Genomic DNA, 7,387 nt, shown 5'->3' with positions numbered 1-7,387 from the left:
GAGATTGTCCCCGAGGGTCTGGCCCGCTGAAGCCGCAGTCAGATCCTCCGCTGCCTATCCAAAGCCCAGCGTCAAGGTTCCCTTGCTGGGACACTGCACTCCCAGCTCCAAAATCAGTCGCTGCCACCCGGGGACTCCTCGTCCCGCCAACCGTGTCGCCACGCCGCTCCTGCGGACCAGCTGGGCCCCCTCCTGGGGTTAGATCAGGGGAGTAGGGCTGTGCCCCGTGTTTGCACCGTGACCAGATGCTGTGCTCAGCTCCCCTGCGCCCAGTCCAAATCCCGGCACCAAGGTTCCCTGGCTGGGACGCTGCACTCCCGGCTCCAAAACCAGTCACTGCCTCCCAGGGACTTCTCCTCCCACCAGCCGCGTGGCTGTGCCACCTGCGCAGACGGGCTGGGCCCCCTCCTGGGGTCAGTTCAGGGGGGTAGGGCTGCACCCCGTGTTTGCGCCATCACAGATGTCGTGTTCAGCTCCCTTGCGCTCAGTCCTAAGCCCGGCGCCAAGGTTACCTGACTGGGACATTGGCTCCAGGCTCCGAAAACAGTCGCTGCTTCCCCGTAGTTGTTCGTTCTCCGTCTCTGTCACTCAGGTCAACTCCTTAAATCTGTGTTTGTTGTTCAGGGTTCGTAGATGGTCATGTATGTGATCGATTCACTTGTTTTTCCGAGTCTTTGTTGCAAGAGGGATCCAAGGTAGCGTCTACCTAGTCAGCCATCTTTCTAGCACCATTTTAAAAAGGAGTGGTGGTTAAGGGCATCCTTGTCTTGTTCCCATTCTCAGGGGGAATGGTTTCAGTCTTTATCTGTTGAGAATGATGTTTGTTGTTGGTTTTGTATATATGCCCTTTATTATGTTGAAGAATTTTCCTTCTATTCTTATTTTATTGAGAGTTTTTATCAGGAATGGGTGTTGGACTTTATTAAATGTTTTTTCTGTGTTGATTGAGATGATTATGTGATTATTTTATTTATGTGGTGGATTGCATTGATTGATTTTCTAATGTTGAACCATCCTTGCATACATGGCATGAATCCTACTTGGTTGTGGTGTATTACTTTTTTTGATATGATGCTGAAGTCTACTGGCTAGAATTTTGCTGAGAATTTTTGCATCTATGTTCATGAGAGATAAAAAAATATTGGTCTGTAATTTTCTTTTTTGTGGTGTCATTGCCTGACTTTGGTATCAGAGTTATGCTGGCTTCATAGATTGAATTCAGGAATATTCCTTCCTTTTCTATGCTCTGAAATAGTTTGAGAAGCACTTCTTTTTTCTGATTTTTCCTCACACAAGTGTCGTCCATGATTTGTCTTCAATCTTGCTGATTTTGTCTTCTATTGTTTCAAATTTGCTCCTAAAATCCTCTATTGAGTTGTTCTTTTCTGAAATTTTGTTTGTTTATCTTTTGGATTTCTAGCTGATGTTTTTGTATGATTTCTAATTGTTTAATTTTTTTGATGTACTTGCATTATTTTCTTAAATTCTTCTGTTGTTTTGTCTGTGTTTTCCTTGGTTTTGGCAGTGTTTTTGTTGATTTTGTCTGTGTTTTCCATAATTTTGTCTATTTTTTCCCTTGGTTTTGTGTTTTCCCTGATCTTTTTCCTAATTTCTCAGAGATCACTAAATATTAGTTTTTTGAATTCCATATCAGACAGTTCTGCTGCCTTTTCTTCTACTGGAAGGTCATCTGATCCTTTATTTTGATCACTTGCCAGAACCACATTGTTCTGCTTTTTTAAAATATGTTTTGATATTTTCTGCTGTCTCTGAGACATTAAGGTGTTATTTTCTTTATTATATGTTCATTTGTTTCGTCCTGCTTCCTTTGTTTTGATATGTCAGAGTGATGGGCCAGGTGTGCTTTGCTGCTTGCTCATCTGTGGGCATGATAGCTCTCACCACCTTATCTGGGTGGGCAGGGCTGCAGCAGGCAGGGTGAGCCTACCCTGCTGTATACTGGTTTGTCAAGGTGGCTGAGGATGGACTGGGTGGGCAGTGTCTGCTTTCTGATGTTGGTTCAGTAGTGTGGGAGCATTCACAGGCCTTCGCCAGATAGACAGGAGTGTCTGTTCGGGAGTGGTATGGGCTCACTTCCCTCCATTCAGTAGCTGGTCGAGTGATGGGAGGAGAGGGGCAGTGACAGTCTAGTGTGGCAGTGGGCCTGAGCTGGATATGGTCTAGCCACGGCAGCAGAGCAAGGTTTGGTGGGAAGTGGGAGTTGGGTATGGGGCTAGGTGGTGGGAACAAAGAAAAGACATAGAAATAAAAAAGGGTGGGTAGCTGGTGGTGGGGGCAGGGAATACCTGGGGACTGGTGCGGAAGGGAGAAAGTGGCATACAAGGCTAGGTGGGAGATAGAAAGTGGCAGGCCAGTGGCTCTCCAGCTGTGGTGGTGTGCCATGGCCTGGTAGGAAGGAGAGGAGGTGGTTTATGGGGCTAGGTGAGAGGGAAAGATAAAAATAAAATAAAATAAAAAATGGCATTGTGGGGGTTGGAGAGTAAGAGTGGTTGGGGTTAGGTAGGCATGGGTGAGACCCAGGGCAGCGGTGGGCCGGTAGCTTTCTACCCCGGGCTGTGCAGCAAGGCTCTGCAGGAACATGTAGAGGCGGTGCACAGGGCTAGGTGGGAAGGATAAAGAAAGGGTAGAAAGGGGGAAAAGAAAAAATGGTGTGGCAGAAGCCATCGGGTGGCAGTGGGCCAGTGCCTCTCTCTCCAATGTGGCACAGTGTGGCCTGGTGGGAATGGGCAGAGGAGGGGTACTGGGCTAGGTTGGAGGGAGAAAGAAAATGAGGAAAGGGATAAAAATGGGGTGTTGGGAGTTGGCAGGTGAGGGTGGGGGAGGGACTGGGCTGGCAGTAGGCTGATGAATCTCTACCCTCAGTGGTGTGGTGTTGCCTGGTGGGAAGGGGTACAGGTGGCATATAAGGCCAGGTGGGAGGGAGAAAGAAAAAGAAGAAAAGGAAAAAAAAAAAAAGGCGTGGCAGAAGCTGGTGGGTGGGGACAGGGCAGACCCAGGCTGATGGTGGGCCAGTGCCTCTCTAGCCAAGGTGGTGTGGCATGGCCTGGTGGGAAAGGGTTAGAGGTGAGGTACGGGGCTAGGTGGACAAGAGAAAGAAAAGTGAGAAAGGGAAAAAAGAAAAGAAAAAAATCACATGACAGGAGCTGTTGGGTGGGAGTAGGGCAGAACTGAGATGGCAGTGGGCCAGTGTCTCTCTAGCCTTGACTAGCCAAGGCAGTGCAGCATGACCCAGCAGGAAGAAGTAGAGGTGAGGTAACGTGGCATGGCGCAATGGAAGGGGTAGATGTGAATCATGGGCTAGGTGGGAAGAAGAAAGAAAACCAGGAAAGGGGAAAAAATGGCATGGCAGGAGCTGGCAGGTGGGGGTGGGGCAGGCCCAGTCTGGCAGTGGGCCAGTGTCTCTCTAGCCTTGTCTAGCTAAGGCGATACACTGTGGCCCAGCAGGAAGGGGTAGAGGTGAGGTGCAGGCTAGGTGGGAGGGAGAAAGAAAAGGGAAAAAAGGAAAAGAAAAAGAAAAGAAAAAAAAATGGTGTGGCAGGAACTGGAAGGGAAGTGAGGCGGACCCGAGATGGTGGTGGGCCGGTGTCTCTCCAGCCTTGTCTAGGCAAGGCAGCTCAGTGTGGCCCAGTAGGAAGGGGTAGAGGTGAGATATGGGCTAGGTGGGAGGGAGAAAGAAAAAAAGCGGGGGGGAAGGAATGGCAGGAGCCAGCAGGTGGGGGCAGGATGGACCCAGGCTGGCAGCAGGCCAATAGCTCTCTAACCAAGGTGGCTCAGTGTGGCTTGTCAGAAGGAGTGGAGGTGGTGTAAAGGGCATAAGGATGACGGGAGGGAAAGATGTTTCTCTATTTACCCGGCGCTGTGTCTCCTGTTGGGAGCTCCATGAAGTTGCCTTCCTATATTCCCTGTCTGGGGTCATTGATGGCTGTGCTCCAAGATGGTGACGCTCTGCTGTATTAGTTGGCAAGGGACCTCTGCTGAGTCTCTCTTCTCCTTCTCAATTTCTTCTTCCATTTGGTGTTTGGTCTATTTCTTTATCCCTTCATTTGATGCTTAGAGATCCAGGATTGATGTTTGTATCTGTTTTACGGGTCTTTGCTGCAGAGGGACAACATGATGCATCTATCTATGGTGCCATGTTAAATATTTAAGGCAGGGGGAGGAAGGGATTTTAATCTCTTTTGGGCCAGTCAGCCAGGGAGGGCAGAATTAGTAATGGTCTTGCTATACTTCAAGTCATCAAGGGCTCAGCACAAAGGGAGAGGCAAGCTGGTGAGTAGAAGCAAGAGAAAGAGGTCCTCTGTCCTTGGTTGCAAGTACCATAGGCTGTCTGGGTGTTAAGCCAGCAGAGCTCTCTGGAGCAGCAGTAGTCCTGGGTCACACTTGGAAAGTGGGCTTGGAAATGGAAGAGAATACTTCCGATAGTTCTTATTTTTTTAAGCTAGGTGGTTGTTTGCTCTGATCATTTAAAGCAGTGGTTCTTAAACTTTTTTAAGGTCATGCACCCACCTAAAAATGTACATTCAATTTAAGGGAAGTTATGGGCCCCTTGAAACCCATTAGTTGCTAAGAACTCATCGTTTAGAGAGTCAATTTTAATGAGGGATTTCTTTTTTTTTTTTTCCTCTAAGTGAGTTGTTGCTGTTAGTTGCCATCTCATTTTAGAGATGAAGACACTGGTGACCAAAGGTCATGACCTGTAAGTGGCAGAGCCAAAACCTGACCTCTGGTAGAATATATAAATCTGGATGTGGTGTCTGTCCAGTTGAGAGAAAGAAGGGAAGTGTGGAAAGGCAGCAGCACAAGTCACTCTGAATACTCAAAGCTACCACAAACCTTTTCATTTTGAGGAGATACTCTTCAATTAGATTAGCCTTTTTCTTAAAATCACAGAATATGATCAATAGCGGAGATCCAGCGAACGGGAGGAAGAGTGAGACTCGCTCATTAAAAAAAAAAAAAAAACAAAACCATCAGAACCCAAACAGACTGTTTTATTGACCAAAGGTAGAAAACTAACAGTCTGGCATATATCCAGCTATCTAACACAGACATGAACATTTTTCTTCCAAAAAGAAGGGGGATTCTTCTTAGGCCACCTTGAAGAAATTGAGCAAATTTCTAACACGAACCTGCTCATGTGTTTAGTAAAACACAATGTCTGGACCATTTCTTCAGTACAGTGCTCAACAAAACCTTCCTTGTTTTCTCTACAAAAAGATTTCCCCCATAGGGTAGTTACACATGTTTTATGAGATGATGTTTCCTTGGAAGTATGGCAGCCTTAGCAAAGATAAAATAAGATAGAGGCCAATGGGTAGCACAAGAAAATGGTTTTCATGTTCTAGGTTAAATAACTTAAGACCCTATGCCTTACTTTAAGTGTGTATGTTATTTAAGAACATGTTTTCTACTGTAAGGGTGTGAAATTTACAAACATGTGCTTGCTGGTAACCTGAAGGTTGGAAGTTTGAACCCACCCAGTGGCCTAGCCATCTGCTTCTATAAAGATTACAGCCAAGAAAACTTTATGGAACAGTTCTATTTGTGACTCATGGGATTCTGCAAGCCAGAATCGACTGGATGGCAGAAAACAACACTCTGTTTTCTCTAGCTGCACAACAAACTTAGTGGCTTAAAACAATGATTTATTATTTCTCATGATCCTGTGAGTTGACTGGGCTCGGCTGGGTAGCTATCTTGTTCTACTTGAGGCTGCTGAGGACACTCATTTGGCTACAGTCTCTGGTGGCTGGGCTGTGTCGGAAAGTCTAAGAAGGCTTCACTTGTGTGTCTGGTCCCTCTATGGTCCTCTGGTGGCCTCTTTCTCTGCACGTGGTACCTCAGCATCTAGCAGTCTAGCCTAAGCTGCTTTACAGCACAGTGGATTCTCAGAGGGAGAAAGCAAAAGCTGCCAGGCCTCTCGAGGGCTAGGCCCAGGACTGGTACAGCATCGCCTCTGCTATTTGTATTCTATTTACCCAAGGAAGCCACAAAGCCAGCCCAGATTCAAGGTGGGGTGGGATGGGGAGGAGACTTTACTTCTTGATGAAAGCAGTAGCCAAGTCTCATTGCAAAAGGCACGTGAGATGGGAGATATTGCTGTAGTCGTCGCTGGAAACAATCTACTGTACTCTCTCAGACACAAAACCAAAAAACCCACATCTAGTGCCATTAAGTCAATTCTGACTTATAGAGACCTTATAGGACAGTGCAGAACTACCCCATATGGTTTACAAGGCTGTAAATCTTTATGGAAACAGGCTGCCACATCTTTCTCCTGGTGGGTTCTAACCCTAACTTTCAGTTAGCAGCCAAGTGCTTAACCACTGCACCACAAGGACTCTTCCATTCAAACATAAACACTTAAAAATAATGAAAGCAGAAAGGTTAGTGCAAAAGAAAAGTTGGGGAGCACTGGCAACGCAGAGCTACCGGATTGGTCAGAAGTGGCAGAGATGGGAGAAACCCTGAAGCGACTTCAGGGCCGAAGAGAGAGCAGGGAATCGTGATGGTGAACACGGAGTGCATTCCCATCAAGGGCACCATGGACAACTCCACTGTCACACAGTATGCCAACCTTGTCTCGAAGGCACGGAGCGTGACTGAAACTGACCCCAGAAAGACCTCCTTTCCTTCGAATTTGCACCAAGAAAAGTGAAATTATGGTTGTACTAGATAAAGACTACTTCCTGATTATGATTCAGAATCCAACTGAATAAGTCACTCTCTTGGCTCCCGATATTATTCCTTAATTTAATGTTAACCCACTGCACGTGGGAATCACCTTAACCCATCTAGTGTCCAAGGGTGGGTTGGCCAATCCACCTACCTCACCAAAGGAATCCCTCTGCTGAGTCAACCGCTCCTGAGTTTCCGGCCAGAGTGCCTTCTCTCTCCAGGGGGACCCCCCTCTTTCTGATCACTTCTGGAGTTTGAAGCAAGACCTTGCAAGAAGCCCACGCCCAGCTTTTTTCTGACCTTTGTTACCCCTGGAAAAGGATGTTTTTCTTTAATGAAAAATAACCAAAATGCTTAAAAAGAAAGTTGGAATGAAAACATATTTAAATTGCAACTCCATTCATAATTTAACAATGTTTTTTTCTCTTTTGATCATTGCACTGAGTTTGGTCTTGAGACTTTTCACTTTTCTAAACCCACAACAGAAACCACTCTGATAACTCGGAATTGGAAATGCAAGAAAATTTCATATCTTTTTTTGTAGCTTAAGTATTGTAAAGGGTCAGAGAAATATGCTGATGAATTGAGAGAGAAAAATCTTAGAGCCTCAAAGTAAATGTACGAACATGTTCTCAGGGGTAAGCACCTAGCCGATCAGACTGAAAAAGATTTTGTTAGTTTTGCCATT

General features: G+C 46.3%; 1 pseudogene; it reads left to right on the top strand.

The window, feature by feature from the left end:
* The first annotated feature begins 2,526 nt into the window (after positions 1-2,526).
* On the top strand, positions 2,527-6,740 carry LOC135228685 (dynein light chain roadblock-type 1-like; annotated as a pseudogene).
* The last annotated feature ends 647 nt before the right edge of the window (positions 6,741-7,387 follow it).

The sequence above is a fragment of the Loxodonta africana genome, chromosome 26 (genome assembly GCF_030014295.1).
Source record: "Loxodonta africana isolate mLoxAfr1 chromosome 26, mLoxAfr1.hap2, whole genome shotgun sequence".
Classification (NCBI taxonomy): Eukaryota; Metazoa; Chordata; class Mammalia; order Proboscidea; family Elephantidae; genus Loxodonta; species Loxodonta africana.
Note: the sequence above shows the minus strand (reverse complement) of the source record. Positions and strands in the feature narration are given on the sequence as shown.